Genomic DNA, 21,380 nt, shown 5'->3' on the forward strand with positions numbered 1-21,380 from the left:
TATGATTAGTATAACATAATAATAAAGCTGTGCAGAGTTTAGAAGGTAACTACCTGTTTCAATTGTTACCCCAAAACCCCCACCTTATGCTAAGAAAATTAAAATCAAAGAGACATATAATTTAAAAACACATTAGCTTCACTTGATAACTTTGTAAATAAACATAGGATTGGGAGACCTTTGTGAGTGTTTTGGAGGAGTACAATGTATACCAGAATGGTTAAATATTTCTAATTGCCTTAAAATTTCTCATGTCTTCTTTTTTTTTAATAATAAATTTTTTATTTGTGTTCAATTTACCAACATACAGAATAACACCCAGTGCTCATCCCGTCAAGTGCCCCCCTCAGTGCCCGTCACCCATTCACCCCCACCCTCCGCCCTCCCCCCTTCCACCACCCCTAGTTCGTTTCCCAGAGTTAGGAGTCTTTCTATAAAGCCTCAGTTGTACCTGGTGTGCTTCAAGGTGCATGATTTAGCAATGAAAGGATGAAATTACACAAGTACACAACCTTGAACTTCTGAGTGTAGTAAGTAGCTAACAGCATGGCCCTCTGGTTGGTGTAAAAGAGACAAACCACTTTCTATAGTCAGCCATACAGTTCCATCCCAACATTCTTCTCTCCAAGCACAATCGTTTGTCCAGAGAGAGAAATAGGAGGACAAATGCACACTTATTTTTTTCCACATGTAGTGACAAGAACCCCATGATCACTGTCCCATCACATTTGAATCTGTATTTCTCCTATTTCTCTGTATTCCTCAAAACTTGTATACAGTGTTCCCTATATGATCTTTAACACATTTAATAGCATTTCTGAAAATATGCTCCATGGAGATCTAGTTCTATAAGATCCTAATGAAATTATTATGAGATAAAAGAGTTTCAGGTCAATGCTGAGTTAAGCAAATTTATTTATTTATTGTAATTCTTATCAGAACCTTTTATATACCGAAATACATTATAAATCTTCTAGGGTATATATAGCATGTATCATTTCCCAAAGTTGTTTCAATGCAGACCATTTTGCAAAAATACTTCAATAAGCTAGAATGTGATCTTATAAAACTTGGACCTAAGACACTTCTTACAATATTTTTTGATACCACTATGGACTATAGGTTTTTTACTGATAAAGCTCCTGTCCAAGCTTCTGATTCTAGTAATTTCTAAATATTTGTTTGTTTATTCAATGAATATATATGAAATGCCTACTATATTCCAAGGACTATTATGGGTTTTGGAGACACAGAAATGAACAATTTTTTAAATATCCCTCACTTTATAGAACTTATGTTCTAGTTAGGGGAGGTGTCAATTTACACATAAATAAAATTTCAAGATTGCAGATACTGACAACTGCTAATGAAGAAAAGTAAAAACAAGATAATGAACTAGAGAGCTTCCTAAAAAAAAAAAAAAAAAAAAAAATGAACTAGAGAGCTTCTTGGAGGATGAGAAGAGTGATTATAGCATTTCAGAAAGGCAATCAGCATGGTTTCTTTCAGAAGGTGGCATTAGAACTAAAGGAATATGAAATGAATCTTTCCCTTTACTAATTCTTTCATCCTTTGTATTTTTAATCAAAATAATACTTGTACATAGAGTATATATATATATATATATATATATATATATACACACACTCATTCAGTATATATATTTACAATAAAAAAAGCAATAGCTGCTCTGACCCTCTCTATTCTAGCTCTACTTCCAGAAGAATCCTCTTCTAATAGTTTGTTATGTGAGTTTTTCTTACAATTGCCTTGATATGGAAGCCATAGGTGGAGGTTGGCAGAGCAACAAGATGGAAAGATCCTGGGTTCCTCAAGGAACTTAAAGCCATCATATCAGCTCTAAAGTTCCTTCTTTCATGCAAGAGAAAAATAAATCTACCTTAAGCCTCTGATACTCGGAGGTATCTATTACTTATAACCAAACCCTATGTGATACAAGATCCAATATTATATCCCCAGGCAACTCAAAGGAAAATATTCCTAACATGCAAGTCACATGCATTATTTTTTGTATTTCTACAGAGATGAAACTCATGCTACATTTGAGTTTGCTTCCTATTTGGATTGTGACTTTCCTGTACAGTTTTTTTTGTTTGTTTCCCCTTCTCTAACTCTCTTTTCTATTTTCTTAAAAGAGAAAAACCATGCCTGCTTCACCCTGTCATTCATGACATCAGCTCTTAACCCATTCATCTAATTTCATATCTATTCCTTTCCTCCCAGAGTCGTGCTTCCAGGGGGATTCAGAAGCATTCAGCCCAACTGTCATGCTTCAATGTTTTTTACCTGGACTCTTGGTTTAGTTCCACAGTTTCTTTTATGACTATTTTTCTATTTCATGGATATTTACCCTCATTTTTCCAGAGCACACTATAATTTTCTAACCAAGAGTGCCTGCAAGTAAATGTTCCAAGTACTTACATGTTTGAAAAAGTCTGTTTTTCCTTTAATATTTTGTTTGGTTCTAATTTTTTTTCCCAGAACTTTGCAGGTTTTGTATTTATTGCTCTATTGTCTTCAAGATCCCATACATTTAGGATTGCCACCTTTCAGCCTCATTCTTACTCCTTTGTTTTTGGCCTACATTTTCTCTCTGGAAACCTCTCAGACATACTGGTTATTCCTTATATCTAAAGTGTCATGTCGCTGTGTTTAGATGTGTACATCTTTTTGCAATCATTCATCTCAACATTGAGTGAGATTTTTTAAAAACAAAGACTTGTGTCTTTCTATTCAACTCTGGATATTTTTCTTCCATTGTTTTGATCATTTCCTTCCCTTTGTTCTGTCTTTCAAGTACACCCACTAATCAGGGTGAAATATCTGGATGGATGTACTGTATTTGCTTACTCAGAACTAAAGTTCCTTTAGGGTTTTTCCTGGCAGGTCAGTTCTTTCCATTGTCACTGTCCATGCTTCAGTATCCTGGGCTGACATTTTCTTAATTAAAAAAAAGGAATTGAAGTCATCAACAGGCTTCTATTCTTCCACCTTTTAGAAATTTGTTGAATTAGCTCATCTACAGATGGCACCCCTCCTTTTATTTTGGTTGATTCCTTTGTATTTCCTATATTTTATTTTATTTCCAGATCTTTGTGTTCAGTCTGCCATTTTGCTAGAATTCTTAAAGTTTACCTTGGGTGACACAGTTGAAATAAAACCACTGTACCAATTTCTCAGCAGTGCTATTTTTAAATATAAGGCTATGTTGTACAACTTAACACCAAAACGCAAGTTTAAGTATTTAAGTATTTTATTACTAGAAAACAGAATACAAAGGGCAAAATACACCCAGGTTTTCTTTTCTTTGAAAAAAGTGAACAGAGTGCTATTCTTCTTCTTCAGTTGTTATTTTTCATTTTCATGTAGAATGTAGCTCTTGATATATAGCTTTAAAAACATTTTTTTTTTCATTTAGGTGATATCATAAAAGCTTCTCTGTACAAAAACTTAAATGATTTTCAGTAGCAATTTTCCCTGTGTCCTTGGACCAATTTCTGATTCTTTTAAGACATGTTACCCACTGTGATATTAACGTATTACTATAAGAGTTGTAACAGCAGGAGACAGCTTTTTTCTTCCTCAGGAGAGATAGAAGGGATGTGTGCCTACACTTTATATGAGAATTTCCTTGACATCTAACTTATACTTTTGGCAGTATAAGTGCTATATAGTAACACTTCTCCACTTTAGCAGGCTTCTTCTAATGAACTCAAGGATATGTAAGCAAAACACATTTCTCTATATCTATAACTCTCATAACTAGTTGTTTATAGATAACCAAAATATACTTATTCAATAAATATTTGGGCTGAGCACTATGTTTTGTCCAGGGATACCACAGTAAATAGATATCATGCCCTTCAGGAGCTATTATGTCTAATGAAAAAAATACAATTAACAGTAAATTCCCCCCCTAAATATGATCATTGCTATTATAGAATAACCATAAGATGCCATAAAAGCATATAAAAGGAACAGTGAACCCCATGGAGGCGGCAGGGGGAGTCTAGGTGAAAGATGGCTCCTGGAGGAGGTGACTCCTGAGCTGAGGGATCCTCAAAGGACCAGCACAAATTAGCCAAGGGAAGGAAGCTGAGACAGATGGGATAAAAAGAATATTCCGGGTGTTAAGAACAATATGTGTGAAGGCCAGGAGGCAGGACAGTCATGAGCACAAAGATGGTAAGAGATGAAACTGGAGAAGAAAGCAAAGTCTAGCTTCAAAACTATTTCCAGTATTCCATACCAAAGAATATGGATTTTCTCTTGAAACAAGCATAAAAAATTATGCTCAGTATAGGAGCAAATCCTTCACACTCACTTTAAGCAAGTTCTGATTTTTTTTTTCCATAGATGAAGTAATAATGTAACAAACTTTCAATATAGGTTTACTGGGTGTAAGATACTATACTTGGCAGGTAGGAAGTAAAAGCATTCAATCTCAGGAATCAGTGTGAAAACAGAGCATAATATTTGGAGATGCTGTGTATTCTGGTGAGAAGGGAACATGGATAGCAGGAGTGTTGGGTGGTAGAAAACTGGAAAGTTCTATTACAGTTTAATATCATAGTAAGGATTTGGACTTTGAATAATAAATATACTATCCAAATTTTTTTGAATAAGGGAATAAATGGACTCTATGTGAGTTTTACCCAAAATGTGTATTCCTAATCTTTATTATAGTGCACAAATGAGGAAATATATCACTTGGCTTGAAACAATTTAAGCTCTACTTCTCTTGTAGTTAATTAAGGACCTAGGTTATCTAAATGAGCCACTATGGCTTATTTTTTTTTTTTATTTTTTTTTTAAAGATTTTATTTATTTATTCATGATAGTCACACAGAGAGAGACAGAGAGGCAGAGACACAGGCAGAGGGAGAAGCAGGCTCCATGCAGGGAGCCCGACGCGGGATTCGATCCCGGGTCTCCAGGATCGCGCCCCGGGCCAAAGGCAGGCGCCAAACCACTGCGCCACCCAGGGATCCCCACTATGGCTTATTTTAGATATTGATGTTGGAGACCACTGTTCAGCAACATCTCTAAATGGAGCATTTTCAACTTGCCCTCAAGGAGTCCACAGTTACGACCAACAGCAGCATTCGTAAGCCCCCATCATATTTATCTCTATTGCTCAGTGACAGTGAAGTTGAATACCTATCAAATTTCATGGTAATCCCATGGCTCTCTCTACATGTCTCCATCCCTTTCTCTGGGATTTTCATTTAGTTAATCAAGTTAAGTGAAAACCAGTGGGTTAAGTCAACCCAAATTCCTTCTTCCACAGATACTATCGAGAAATCATTTATCTTCTAAAAACTAGAAAGCCCTTTCTACCACCTTCTTACAAACAGGAGCTGATTGGGGCACCTGGGTGGCTCAGCGGTTGAGGGTCTGCCTTCGGCTCAAGTTGTGAACCCGGGGTCCTGGGATCAAGTCCCTCATCCGGCTCCCCGCAGGGAGGCTGCTTCTCCCTCTACCTGTGTCTCTGCCTCTCTGTGTGTCTTTCATGAATAAATAAAATCTAAAAACAAAAAACAAAACAAAAAAAAACAGGAGCTGATCTAGGTTGTGTGGATGTGAACTTTATTCTTTTGGGGGAGGGGAGGGACTCTTTCAGAAAATAAAGAACAAAATTACGTACAGATTCCTAAGTTCCCTCATTGGAAGAACTTGGAAGGGGTCCTTACAAATAAAAGGCCAAGCTTTATTAGCTTCATGGTAAATTCCCCCCTCATGAAGAGCAAATATATAAACATGTACTCTCAAGAGTTATCAATAGAATTTACACCTCCATTGGCCATTTGGGTATAAGAAAAATATCAGAAATATGGAAACTCCATTAAAAGCCTCCGCTTTCTGCTATAATCATCTGCATTTGCCAAAATCTTGACTTGTCACAAGGAGCAGTTCTCATCTGAATATTCAATCAACGGGGAAATTTTTGTGCATGGGCTGTCCTCTCTTTCTCCCTGTCTTTCAACTGTTTTTTACTGATTCCAAACCCTGACATTTTAGCAATGAACCTTTGCTTCATATCTGTCCTTTCAATAAGTTCCACCCAGAGAGCTAGGCCATTTTCAAATGCTGGCACCCATATAGCTAGGATAGTAAGATAGACTAGATGTGTTTTATCAGGTAGAAAAAAACAAGAGGGGGGAAAAAGCTGCTTTGGGGCAGTGTCCTTAAAAGTCTGGTTCTGACGCCAATATTGGCTGCTACATTTAGCTGCTTAGTTCCGTGGAAACCAGTTGTATGACTCTGCAGATAAAAGGCTGTAGACCTCTGGAATATAGGCAAGTAGCACCTCATTATACAAATAGAAGCAACTCAACTATGCATGCCCTCAAACTGAGCTCAGTGTTCTGCTGCATTTCAAAAATATCCATCTGTTCCAAGAGAAGAAACAGGAAGTTTTGTTAATTATCTCTCACAACCCACTAGTTAGTTTCCAGAAAAATCACTAAAGCCATCTTTCCTGAATAAATTTAACAAGTAAGTTACAAGATGCAGCACAGTAGATAAACTTTACATTACTCCTTCTAAATGAACCAAATCTATCAGTTGGCCAATTGCACACTCACTGCCTCTAAGTCCCTTCCTGTGTCCTAAGCACTCAACAGACATAATTATTTTCTGTACATAACTTTTTTTCATATGACAATATTGGTTAATAAAGCAATATCACATTAGCTATGTGCTAAACACTAGATATTACACAAGCACTTGAGACATATTTTCTGATTTGCTTTAAGCACAATTTTGTTTCAGGATTCCATTATAATATCTCACAAATTTTCACACTATTGAACAAAACAAATTCATGGAAAATATTTTCTTGTTAGTTATTAGCTAATTTAAATAGGTGTCTCTAAAACTTCTTCCCCAGTCCAATTATGTCGTGTTGACAAAGATCCATGCCAGAGTGCTATAATGGTATTAAGGATACACATGCCCAGTTGGACTCCTGCCATCATTCTATAAATCATTGCCAATTATGCCAATAAAGCAGCCTGGGCAATGATTGATTTCTTAGTTATGCAGTCAGCTGTTCTTCAACACTTTGTTTTCCTTCAAATGTCTCAACCATGGCCTCATTTCCTGAAATCATGATGGTTTACATACCCCCAAAAAAGAGACATTTGTACACATCTGTTGGTGAGAAAGAGTTTAGAAATTCAGTGAAACCTCAGTAATTCCATCTAACTGTTGGGGAGGATAATCCAAATTTGTGAAAACCGTGGATTGTGAAAGATTTTTTTTTAAATACAAAGTCTTTTTCTTCCCTGCTTTTATGTATCTATAACAATTCAAATTAATCTAACAAAGAATCACTTTTTGAAGGGTGCAGAGTCTGTGACATATATATAAGTCTATACAAATATAACAAATATTTAGAATTACGATGACAGTTTACTGTTAACTAGGGTCACTCCTTCAGCAGCAAAGAAAAGCATATTATTATGGAATCTTTGAAGCAATCGGCTTTTATTTTTAGTAGAATTATTTGCCAAAACTTAAATGTGTTTTTGATCAAATATCATGGATCAAGCCTGGATATTTGATATTTATTCAGATATTAAACACTAGACCCAGCTGGAAAACAAAGTGATCGAGCAGAAAGTGCATAGACCCTGAAGCCAAACAGACTTGGATTCAAATCCCAGCTCTATCCTTCACTAGGTCTATAGGATTTATCTGTTAATTCAGTCAACAGATATGTATTATACAGCTACTCTGGACTTCAGATACAGTGGTGGTAACTAGACTAAAGTCCCCATTTCATGAAGGCAAAATCCTCTAGGTTAAATTCCCTCTAGTGGGGAGAAGAAAATAAATAAAGGAGGAAAATAATTTCAAATAACATTAAATCTGTAAAGAGTGAGTAGAGGGAGGCTGCAGTGGGATAAGATGTTTAGGGAGTTAGGGAAGAGCTCAAGGAGATGATACCCCAGGAGACATCTAAATGACAGGAATGCAAAGGCTAGGAAGGAGCCGATTATTCAAAGCAAAGGGAACAGCACAGTGATCCTGAGTTGAAACCAGTTTGGTGTGTTGAAAAAAAATGAAATAAGGCCACAGCACTGCTCTCTGAGTGACAACTGTCTTCAGATATGAAAAGGAAATAGCAATAATGCTAATTTTGCAGAATTATCATTAGAGATTTTCTTCTCAAAATCCCTCAGGAGTGCCTAGCGCATCTTAGACACTCGAAAAAAAGTAAATGTTATTAACATTATCATTAATGTTTAGGGCCTCTGAAATCCTGTAACTAACTCAATATCTGCAAAACCACAAGAGGTTCACCACTCAGAATTACGGATAATTTCTAAATAATGCCAGTGAACTGTGTTTATCTAAAGTGCCCAAACTGAGTTTTGCTTTCTCTCCTCAAAGAGGCAGACATTCATATTTAATTTTAAATACCCATGAATATAGCTTTTCATTTTAAATACCCTTGAATATTTGTCCACCATGTTCAAAATATTTTGATAAAAAACAGCATTGAAAGGTGCTCTGCAAATCTTGTGGATATGCAGTAAAAATTGATATTGATAAACTGGCAATGTGACCACCTGGGTCACTTATAAATACACATATTCTCTATATTACCAATACACAAATGTTCAAGCGTGTAGACTGTGTCAGAATTGCATCACTGTGATTAGAATGAAGTGTTTGTAATATACTTTCTAAAGTGGCCGCTTAAAATGGTTAATTGTCCTAAGCATAATCAAATGCATACACATTCCTCTTAACATTGAACTTTAAGTCACCCCTGGGTGATAACTGACTCAATCATACTACTTCATAATTATTACCCTAATATTTACTGAGGCCTAAGCTACTGAATTTTTCCAAACAATAAAAATGTCTGCACACCAAGGAAGCTACTTTCAAATATGATTCAAGTTAAATAGGCAACACCTTGGAGCTCCAGAGAAAAAACAAGTCAGTAAGTAATCCTAATTCAGTAAGAAATATTACCAATTAAAAGAAGCTATCATCTTTATTTAAAAATGCTAGCTAGTTGTCTAGAGATTAAATGAAAACTTGCCAATACGCATTATCTTCCCTATCTAGGTTCTTTGAGACTCTCAATCCACAGAAAATATAAGTCATCTCAGTTCCACTTAAACATCTTTGTCTTAAAATCAAAAAAGAAAACAGGGGCACCTGAGTGGCTCAGTCGGTTACACATCCACCTTGATCTTGGCTCAGGTCATGATCTCTTGGTTGTCGGATAAAGCCAGATGCCAAGCTTTGCATGTTCAGCAAGAAGTCTGCTTGGAATGCTTTGTCTCTCCTTCTGCTTTTCCCCCTGCTCGTACTCTCCCTCTTTCTCTCTCTCTCCACCTCCCTCTTTCAAATAAATAAATAATGGCACCTGAGTGGCACAGTCAGTTAAGCATTGGACTCTTGGTTTCAGCTGGGGTCATGATCTCAAGATCATGGAATCCAGCCCTGCATCAGGCTCCATGCTGAGCAAAGAGTCTGTGAAGTTTCTCTATCTTCCTATCCCTCTGCTCCTCCCCACCTCACACATTCTCTAAATAAATAAATAAGTCTATCTTTTAAAACAAAATAAATAAATCTTTAAAAAAACGAAAATAAATTTGGGCAACAAAATAAATGAAGTACAATTGGATTATAATCCAAAATATAAAACAGATATGCATGAATCCATATTGGTATAAATAAATGATTGAATAAATGAGAGAGAATATGGGGCACCTGGGTGGTTCAGTCAGTTAAGAGTCTGCCTTCAGCTCAGGTAATGACTCCTGGGTTCTGAGATCAAGTCCCACACCAGGCTCCTGCTCAGAAGGTAGTCTGCCTCTCCCTCTACCCCTCCCCACTGCTTGTGATCTCCCCCCACACACACCTCTTTCTTACTCTCCCTCTCTTAAATAAATAACATTTTGGAAAAAATAAATGGAGACAAATCTCCTCTGCAAAAAATTTCCAAATAATTTACGTAGATATTCCATCCTCAAGAAGATGAAGCATTACTCTGCACTTCTTAATTGTGGGTTATACATAGCAACATCCTTCCAAAGAGCAGAGTTTGGAAAGTGGACAAAAGAATAACATGTTAGTGGAAAGAGTTGACAAACACTACCTCAGCCAGGTGATCAAGGTGAACATCAATAGTGATGATTTATGTTAATAGTATACATCTGAGAGATGATGTGTTGGGATTGGTACTTTGTAATCTTCTTTCCAAAAATCTATAACCCCAATGGAATTATGAGAGAAACATGAGACAAATCTCAATGGAGAGACGGCCTAAAAAATACCTAACTAGCACTCCTCAAAACTGTCAAGGTAAGTCTGAGAAATTGTCACAGTGAAGAAGAGCCTGGGACATAATAACTATATGTAATATGGTATCTTGGATGGGATCCTAGAACACAAAAAGGACACTGGGTAATAACTAAGGAAGTCTGACTAAAACACGGGTTTCAGCTTAAAAAAAAAAAAGAAAAGAAAAGAAGGTACATTCACAAGTCTCCTAAATCCTTTGAAATGAGCTAAAAGAACCAGGAGTCAAATATACTATTTTCATTCATTGATTTTCCTTCTGGCACAGGTGGTTGGCTAACTCAACAGAAAACCACTACCAATAACTGAGAGGTAGCATTTGAGGAAAACATCAGAGCTATTAATACTGTATCCTCATAAATTGTTTTAAAAGTTTACTGATTTAAATAACAATGGTAACATGTGTAACTGATTTGGGAAAGCAACAAAAAAAACCTCAAGAGTCTCAACTACCCCTTAGAAATTGCTTTTTTGTGAAATGCTGCCCAGTGTGAACACAAAATAAGTTTAATTATTGGCAAATTTTTACCTATCCCATACTATCTACAAGGAGTCATTATAAGCCTTTTATATATATTAAGTCATCTAAGTCTCATAACATCATCATTATTATTATTTATCTCCATTGTACTAATAAGGAAATTGAGGCACTGAGAGGATAAGTAACTTGCCCAGTAACAAGACTAGTAAGTGATAGAGCTCCCCCCCCCCCTTTTTTTAACTGGGGCAGGATGGTTCCAGAATCTGGGCATGTTCTAAATGGGCTGCATATCATCCCCACTTGGTTCTTCTGAGGGCTCTTCCTGAACTGCTGGAAGTCTGCCCTGAGCACCTCCCTTGCCCTGCACCGAGTGTCCCCTTTGTCGGCCACCACCGCCACTGCTGGGAAAATTCTGCAGGATTTCTGAAGAGGCATATCAGTTTCTTGTCCATAGTAGTTTACTTCTCCAGGAAGCACATTCTGAGATAGAGTTTTGCACACAGAGTGTTGATTACAGAGGTCCCTCAGTGCCTGGAGAAGAGAGCTGGAAAGCACAAATAGGCAGAAGGAGAAGTCAAGCTGTCATGCAGGCCCTACCAACCTCAGCAGACTCACAGGGGCTCTGGGTATAAAATGGCCCTCAAAGCCATCTCCAGGTGGGCCAAGATAGCCAGGCTTTCATTAATTGCATGATAAATAACCTAATGGCCCTACCTAAGACTTGCTACACTCAGCACTGAAGAAACCAACACTTTAGCCCTCTCTGTAGGCATGCCTATTCCAAAGCACGTGTGCTGCAATCCCTGTGGGCAGCTTTGCCCAAGCAGAGCCCATTTGGAGTAGGTAGTAATCAGAGTGATTTCATCTGACAGGTATCTCTCTACCTGTCAAGCATGAAGTTTGAAATTCCACCATTAGAAATTCATTCTTTTTTCTATTTTGAACCTCTTTTGTCATCAAAACGCTCTCACTAAATTGCAAAAACGCCCTCCAAAAAGGCAATAGAAAGCATTTGCAGCTACTTCTGGTGGAACTTAATTGATTGTAGCTGTAAGCAAAGAAGAGAACACTTTGAAAGAGAAATGGGACACTAAAAGAAGAAGTAAGAGGGTGCCAAAAATAAATACTACCTTAATTCACAGGTTTACTGACAGTCAACTCTGCCCCCTAGTAACAAAGAAGTTACTCCCCTTCTCTTTACCTTCAGGTTATTTTAGTGCCCTCAGGATTCTAGGAAATAACATAAAGATATTTCAAGGAGCATCGTATGTTTCATAATTGCATTGTAGTGCATAAACTAGACTCTAATTATTTCTCTGAAACCAATCTCTTCCCAAATGGACAATGTTTATTCCTACTTAGACCTTCTTGATTTCTATTGTGTAATGCCAGGGGGAAATATGCCTAGAGATCTCCTTAACACACACTTTAGTCCTATCAGATCATGGGTTCCCACAAATATAACTAAGGACTTAATATATACCCTTATATTTATGGATGTCAATGCAAGATGAAGATGTAAAAATTACTACAAACCAATTTACAGCAGCTGAAGCAAATTAGGGCTTTAGGGCTCATTGCAAAAAAAAAAAAAGAGAGAGAGAGGAAAGAAAGAAAAAAGAAAGGAAATAATGAAACAACCAGCTCTAGGCAAACCATATGTGCCATCCTGATTCTTTATTAATGGAAGCATAGCTACACGTTAAAGGGAATTTAGTTCCTAGGGCAAAGATGCCAGTAGTGATACACATAGATCGTAACTTTTCTTAAGGTGAGGTACCAAAAAATTGTACAGTGATTTAGAAGCAGTTTCGACAGCGCCATTCTACTCACATGTGTGAAAGACCTCTACGTTATTCTTGACAGTGCCCCAAACTCAGTGCAGTCTTTGAAATTTGGGGAAATAATACATTTTATTTTGCCAGTATTGGAAAACTTAATTATCTACAAAGAATACTCAAGATAGTTGACATATTATGTCTTGACTACAACTGAGATCTTTACCAATTACCACAAAGATACTAAAGCTTGAAACATCGGTCATAGGTCAAAAGCTACCTTCTTCTAATATTAGTAGTCTATATGTGGTCACAATTTCCATAAGTTATGAGAAATTGGTTGGAGAATGTGGCATCCCTGAACAAAAAATGAAGACTGAAAGGAACTTTCTGCTCAGATGACACCAAAAATGAAGCTTCAAATGAACAAATCATGTATTAGCTTTTATCAGTGTCTAACAGAGATAAAAAAAAAAAAAAGATATACAGCAAACATGTCACAAAGGTCAACTTGACCTCACCAAGTTTTAAGGAGTTGGATTTGTGACTCATAAGCCTTGCTCAACTCTTGAACAGATCCACCCATTTCAGAGTTTCTCTGAAAGGTTCTCCATCCCCAAATACTCACATCTTGCAAAAGTTGGTTCAGTGCAAAAGCAAAAACATGGAAACATCATTGTGAACAAGAATTGGGTCAAAACCTACTATGTCTTTGGCTCATCGGTATGATTCTCTTCTGATTCTCAACCCATGTGCACATGCTTCTTCATTTCTCCGGTTGACCTTTTTAGCTCTCCAAATCACCAAGTGTCTCTTAAACTTACCCAGCCAGTGACTAATCTTACATTTCAAAAACTTTATTATCAATTACATTGCATTATTATTTTGAATTAAATATCATTAAAATAATATTGGAAAAGATCCAATTACCCAATTATCCCCATTATTTAAAATTGCTATTATGAGTAAAAACTACACTATAATTCTTATAATAATGCCCTAATATTAGTAATATTAGTACAAGTCTGTGTTCTTACCTACCATATTTGAAGTGGACTTGTTGATATTCCTTATCATTACCTACAATTTAGGTAGGTAACTATGATAATGAAACATTATCAGAGTTTGACCCTATAATTCATTTTTTTAAGAGGAATCAGCTACTCTTTGATTCCTCCAACTGCTAGTGATCAAGGTTGCTCTTTAACATTTGAAAATACCAGAACAAAACCCACCAATCACTAATCATCCATATACATGTCTCTCTGGAACACTCCATTACCAAGGCAATAAAAAATGATGGTGCTTTTGAGTACAGCATCAGTATTTATATACTGTAGATAGTTTTACAGTTGAACATGTTATTATGTTTATGCCTAGCAGTTATAGCCATGTTCCCTGCTTAGTGATGACACACTATAGGTGAGTACTCACAGTAAACTGACTAGAAATAATTCATATGCTATCATCATGAGATGGACAGCCTGACACTAAAAGTCCTATTAGCTATAACATTAAATGATCCTTTGTATATTACTTACTCCAAGATTAAAATACTCTGAGGTCAACTAATTCAAAAATTTGACTGCCTCACGATTATGCTAGCCCCTTTTTCCTACTTAATATGTTGATCTCAATGTGTGGCTTTCATTATATTGCATTTTTAAATGATTAACATGTAGTTTGTCTAAGTTATTATGAAACCACAGAAGTTTTGATCCATGAGGTATATTGATCACATAATTGCCTAGTCATGTAATTCCCATAGTAGGTGTCTCACAAAGTTCTCTCAATTCCTTCCTTTCTTTCAATGTGTGTGGTACAGAATTCTTTCAACACGTGGTATGCACCTATCAGAAGTTGCACTACTCTGTTTTATTAAAAGGATGGAGGGTGTGATTTCCAATCCTTTATAATTTCCGGATTTACTAATTAAATTGCTTCAATCGTGTCAAAGGCACTTTTTATCACTTAGAATATTAAAATCAGCCCTTTTTGGAGAACAAAGTCAATCAGAAAAACTCTAAAAGCATGAAAAAGTGTTTCCTGTGTTCAGATGACTTAAAAGGAGCTCAAAGGAAATTCACCAAATTTAAATAAAAATTCATTATCCTAAAGAAAATAAGCCTGCAAATTAAAGCCACAGCAGCCAGCACCCTGACAACAAGCCTAGGTAAGAGGCAGCCCCACCTCCAACGGAACATTCTCCTACTATTCTTATTGCAATCTTTTTTCCATGCCTCTAATCTGTTTAGATGGATAGCAAATTCTTTATCTGATGTGGTCAGCAAATGGAGAGTTTTGACTAATGTGTTGGACAAGGACAACAGGAATTAAACATTTTTGACACCTATATGTGGCAAGCATGTTCCACTTTATTTTACATCATTTAGTTCTTACAGTGTTCTGCAAGGTAGATATTGTTATGTCCATTTTTTAGATCCAAAGACCAAGGGTGAGTGATGCTACAGAACTCTTCTGAAATCACTGGGCTAGCACATGAAGAGCCATGATATAAATCAAATTGTTTGATTCCAAAGCCCCTACTTTTGCATTTACCATGTTGAATATATATGTCATACTATATACAAATTACTACTACTTCCCAGGGAATTAGAATATGATAAAAATAAATTTGGGTCCTGGGAAATGTAACTTATTCTCTTTGAAGATTCAAAAAGCATTTAAGAATTTTGTCATGCCTCAGGGTCATCATTAGAAACATTAGTCATCCTTTCATTATCAATATATCAGAAGTGCCTATTAACAGAAGTTTATGGTTAATGGCATGACAAGGAATATATCTGCACATGTGCCTGCTTTCCATAGGAACATGACAAATTTCAGACTTCCAAGGCTATCTAAGTAACCATTTCATGATTATACATTAAAATATGATTTCTCATTAAGCATGATTGTACAGAGCTGTTTGCACATTGCCCTCACATGAAGCCTTTGGAAATTACTCAATGCACAGAGCATGATATGCCCATCATCATACTTACCCTTTAAACTCCGTGGCACATTAAGTTCAGGCTTAACATCCAAATCCCCAGAGAGCTACTGCTTTTAATCCCTAATTAGGGAATGATCTCAAGTAGCCCCTAACATCATCCAAGGGAAAGGATTGTTTCAACTGTTTTTCCAATTTGTCAGACTAATAATAACCCTAAATAAAGTCACTTTCATCACATTACCACCATAGGGCCAAATACTGCTCAGCTCCTCTGAGGATATTTTGGGTTTTTGAAGAAATTTTTAATGATTAAAAGTTTTCCTGACCCAAAACATAAATTCTCTAACAACAGCCTTTTGAACCATGGCTTGTGGGTTGAAGAAAGATTGGGAAAACAAAGGCCTCCCTGGGCTTCCTTCACTCTTCATAGCATTTGGATGGCCTCCTATTCTACCAGGCTGATCTTGATTCATTCCCTACACCCCAGACTTGAATCTCAGTGGACACCGGATCCCATGCCAAATACAAAGTTTGAATCATCTGTTTCAGTGTCTTTGTATTTCTTCATTGCTATGGAATGTTAGAATGGGCAAGCTTATGAGAGAAAAATAATAATGTACAGTCTATGCATATTCATAGTCTAAATGAATCTAGGTCTCTTGGTATTTCCTCCCCAAGTTCCATTTTAAATGATACAGCTCCCTGTCATAGATGGAAAATATTCCTTTTCAGATGACTTAGCTAAAACTATGATAAAGAAACCCTTTCTGATTTATAGTAACTTCCTAAAAGATCTCCTATTTGATATGTTGCAAAAACTAGGAAATATGTAACTGTTAATATCAGAGAAGGAGGTAATCTGGGAAAAATCATATGGTCAGATTTATTGGTGGTCTAGGAGAGGCAAGGAAAGCAAACAAACTTGAAAGTTTGCATAAACATGAAGCTTAGAATATATTTCAAACTTTCAAGGGCCAGTGATACTTGGGAAGGAAGAATAAAAATTTAGAAAATCAAGATAGTTGCATTAGTTTGCTGATATAGCAAAGTAACACAGAATGGGTGGTTTAAACAACAGAAATTTATTTTCTCACTGTTCTGAAGGCTTAAGTCTGAAATCAAGATGTTGCAGAGTTCATTTCTTCTGAGGCCTCTCTCCTTAACTTGTAGATGGCCATCTTCAACCTGTGTCTTCCATGGTCTTCATCTGTGCATATCTGTGTCTGAATTTCTTCTTATAAGGATACTAGTCATATTGGATTAGAGCCCATCCCAATGGCCTCATTTTAATATAATTACCTCTTTAATGACCCTATCTCCAAATACAGTCACATACTTAAGGCCTAGAGTTAGAATTTCAACATGAGGATTTTGGGAGGACACAAGTCAGCCCTTAACAGAAAGGACATGAAAAATATAATCCCATTCCAAGACTGCCTGTGCCCTCAGATGATTTCTGTTATGAAAGACGCAGAGCAAAGTGACCCATTGTGGAATGAAAGACCAGGACCTGAAGTATAGATACCAAAGATGTTGCCATGGTTACATGAACAAAGGCAATATTAAAAGCAGCCTGAGTAGATGGGGCAATAATTTAATCATGAAAACTCATAATAAAAATTGTGAGGTTTGATATAAATTTTATAGATTTTTAAAGAAAAAGCACATATGATCTTCTATTCAAAATATGGTTCTTATGTTCAAATATACATTACAGATGCTTTCATTAATTTTATTCTATGTTTATTATTGACACCCTACTACATGCTGTGCTATAACCAAAGCCCAAATAATAGCCAGTGTTTTGTCTTCTGTGGTGAATGATACCAATTCAAAAGTGAGCCTTTTGTCAAGTCAGTGTTAAACCAGTTTGCCTTTTGCTTTTATTGTTTACTTCTTTTAGTTTTTATCAAGAGTGGGCAACATAAATTTTAGCTAGCTTTCAAATGAAACACATAGGAAATAATTACATAAACATATGTATGCCATTGTTGTTTGTAGTCAAACATACCATGGCTAAAGCAAAGGTTTTCCTGGTGCTTCCATGTGTTTAGACCAGTAATTAATGAGTGTCCTTTCCTCAGTGGAAATATTTGGATTAGCAACAGTCACTATCAAGATCTGGAACCCTCACTGGTACCATGAAATTTATACTCAGATTGTGCCACTTAATGGCTCTGAAGATTTATATCTGACTTTTCCCTTAGTTCTATATTTGAATAGCATTTCTAAGGAAATAACAAAAGGATGTCTGTAAATCAAGACATCCTCCTGAAGCAGTTTATCTTTATACTAAAAAGTAGTAAGCAGATAGTCATGACTAAGTAAGGTCCTTCCAGGCTACCAGCTGGCTGCTGGCAATTCCGTGTCATAGGCTTTCAGGTAGTTAAATCCAATGTTCAAAATGTCATCTTAAAACACCAGAGCTTGGTAGGAAAGTTATAAAATCCACAAAGGGAGAAATCACTATAATATAGGATATCTCTGTTCAATCTTAATGGATTCCTATTACTCAAACAGATCATGTGACTTTAGAAAGTCTTTGTCTGCATTAAATTGAAGGATGGTTTCAACAAACTACAGATGCCATGGAGAGTAAAGATGGATATTTTTTTTTTCAATCTGAAAACATGTAATGGTTGCCTAGTACAGACATAAAAATCTGGCTGATCAAGTGACCCAAATTGACTTGTAAAACTCTTGAAAACAAACAACTTTTCATTACACATCTCATTTCTCATCTTTAAGCTTTGCCAGTGAGTATTCTTTCTTTGGAGAGCTGGTCTGATGAAGAACGCTTTTACTGCTCCATTTCATGAAAACCATTGTTTGTGTTTCTGAGTTCAGTGAAAGTCAAAATTAGCCAGAGAGCGGGAAGAGTTAACATGCCAGTTCCAAAAATCCTCTAGAGATTATTAATCAGTTAGATGAGAGCACTGCCTGTTCTCCATGGAATCTTTTTCTTATAAGTGAAGCAAGTCTGGCATTGCCAGCAAATGTCAATGCCATGCAGAGAGAATAGATAAATTTAGAACAAATGATTTCCCAGTTAAATAGGGACCAACAGTGAGTTTATAATAAAACAATTTGCACACAGTTCGGAATATGACAATGGCAATTGTTCTTATGTTGAAAACAAATCTCTATTGATGTGTGCTTGTGGCAGAGTAGAGCATGTCCTAATATAGTCCTTCCCACATCTATATACAGTACCAGGAAGGCCATTTATAATTTGTAACACTTGCCCAGCTTAGACAAGATCATAACACATTGGGAGGCATGATTACACACAAGAGTTTTCAAACCCTTATTTTGAGCTGGAAAAACAGTATTCAGTACCAGACATTTGAAAGCAGAGAAAGAATGGAATGTCCTTTCATCTTCAGCTGGTGGTTGATGTTCCTGTTATCTGGAACTTCTGAAGATGTTTTAATCCTGCCAGAGCACTGACTCTCAACTGGCTGGACAATGAAACCAACTGAGGAGCTTTAATAAACTGATGTCCGGAATCCACCTCCAGAGAGCCTGATTTAAGTGATTTGGGGTGTGGCCAGGCATTGGAATATTTAAAAGCTCCCCCAGGTGATTCTAAAGAGCAGACATGATTCAGAAATTCTGTTGGGGGAAAAAAAAAAGAAGGAAATTATCTGATGGTGTTTTGTCATTTATAGCTATAAAAGTTAAATCTACCTAAATGGTTCATATCCCATCTTTACTAGCATCATAATAATCATCCAAATCATCATAGAAACATGAACAATATAATATCTGAAACCAGAAGGGACCCAAGAGGTCATTTAGTCTGAAGATTCTCCAACCAGGGGTTCTTGGGTTCCTGAGAGTCCTTTAAGTAGTATGTCAACCTCTTAAAATTGAAGCTAGGTATGGTTTGTTTTTTGTTTGTTTGTTTGTTTTGTGAAGAGTATCCATAGATTCCATCAGCTTCTAAAAGAAGGCTCTGGCTTCAAAAAGGTTAAGAACCAGTTATGTAGTCTAAGTCCTTCAATTTGCAGACAATGATACTGAAGATCAACATGAAAACAGAAAAGAATATATTCCTCATCACTCCATCTCTCCTCTCAGAACCAAGCTCACGACAGTCCATATGTTTTTGTACAAAACTGATTAAAAGCCAAACCAAAAAATGAACCCCTTAAAAAGACTAAATAAAGATTTCAATCAGGTAGCTGAAGTGTCCAGAACTGCAGAAGTGGTAATATTTTGGAAGACTTTCTTTAGACTTTACAGAGAAGAGTTCCACGAATGAAGCCCCTGGCTAAGAACATTCCCCTCAAGGATTTCTCAGATTAAATATGAAGTCAAGAAGTGAGCAAATGTTAGCCAAGCCCAACCAGAGATTATGTAATGCCCTCAATGTAGTGTTGTAACCTCAATGTGATTTCTCCAGAATTTGTATCATGTTTAATTTATACCATTCCATAACCCTAATCAAATGCGGTTCCTATGTATCTTCATCGATGATGACCTCATCTGAGTCCACAGCCATTCACGAGAAAAAGACTCTTCTCTAAGGGAGGTTACTGATTTGTCTGCATTTCACTTACATAACACATTACAACTTTGGGTAGTAAAGACTAGAGGCTTTTTCTATAACAAAGACCCCGTCTAGACAGAATGATCATAGAAAGTAGAACTTTATATGACATTTCTTTGTCTTTAGCTGTTGCTGAGACTATTGGGAATTACTCTAATATTTAATGTCTTCAATTTTCTAATTGTGGCAAATGCTGGCAGAATTTTTTAGTTCCCTCTGGTAAAATATACATAATATTAAATACATATTATTAAAACTATTCTTCACTCAGTATCAATATACAGAGAAATCTATCAAATGAAACAGGTATAAGTTAGTAACTTTGAAGGTTGGAGTCAAACCTGTCTACCTAACTCTAGTTATGACTATGATACACTACAATGAACATGGGTTTTAGAATCATACTTTAATTCTCAGTCCTACTTTGGGGCAGCTAGGTGGCTAGGTCAGTTAAGCATTGGACTCCTGGTTTCAGCTCAGGTCATGATCTCAAGGTTGTGAGATTGAAGCCTGCATCGGGCTCCATGCTGAGTATAGAGTCTGCTTGAGGTTCTTTCCCTCTCCTTCTACCCCTCCTCTGGCTCAAAGTCTCTTTCTCTCTTTCTCTCTCTCTCTCTGTCTCTCTCTCAAATAAAATGAATAAATAAAATCTTTTAAAAAAATAAATCAGTTCTGCTCTGTACTAGCTATGCGACCCTAGACAAATACTGAGTCTATGAGACTCAATTTTGCTTCCATAAAATAGGATTAATTGTACCTCCATCAGAGAGTTGATGTTAGGTAGAGGCACTAACTACTATAGTGCCTTGAATATTACAGATACTCAAATGTGATTCACCTTCTCCCACTACCTTCTAAAGCTCATGTTCTTTGCACCAAACCAGGTGACTTTTAAGAAATTTTCCTATTTCTCTTCCTTACTACTAAAACTGAGCATTTTTTTTTTCATTCCTAACCCATGGCAGCCTCACTTAAATGGTCTTTGATTTCTTGATTGTCTTTTAGATAGTCTTTACATTTATTCACTGAAGCTTTTAAAGTACTAAGCAGAAAACATTGCATTAATGAATAAAAGATGTTGAATACTTTTATTCCCATGTGCTTTGCATTCTTACTCCAACTGCAATAACAGGTCAAAAATTAATATTATGAATTGAAAAAGGAAAGGGAAGAAGAAAAAAGAACCAAATCTAAGGGGAAACAAAGAAGAAATTTAGGAGAGAAAGAGGCATTTTGGCACCTAGTCATAATTCTGAGTTG

At 36.4% G+C, this 21,380-nt stretch overlaps 1 long non-coding RNA gene across 2 annotated transcripts in view; it reads right to left on the minus strand.

Annotated features, from left to right (window-relative positions):
• Window positions 1-18,848: 18,848 nt before the first annotated feature.
• The window catches only part of LOC140637902 (uncharacterized), a 38,536-nt gene continuing 36,004 nt past the window's right edge, over window positions 18,849-21,380 (minus strand). For both annotated transcript variants that reach the window (XR_012035001.1, XR_012035000.1), the window contains one exon: window positions 18,849-19,180. This is a non-coding gene — a long non-coding RNA (uncharacterized lncRNA). The remainder of the gene's footprint in view (window positions 19,181-21,380) is intronic.

The sequence above is a fragment of the Canis lupus genome, chromosome 8 (genome assembly GCF_048164855.1).
Source record: "Canis lupus baileyi chromosome 8, mCanLup2.hap1, whole genome shotgun sequence".
NCBI lineage: Eukaryota > Metazoa > Chordata > Mammalia > Carnivora > Canidae > Canis > Canis lupus.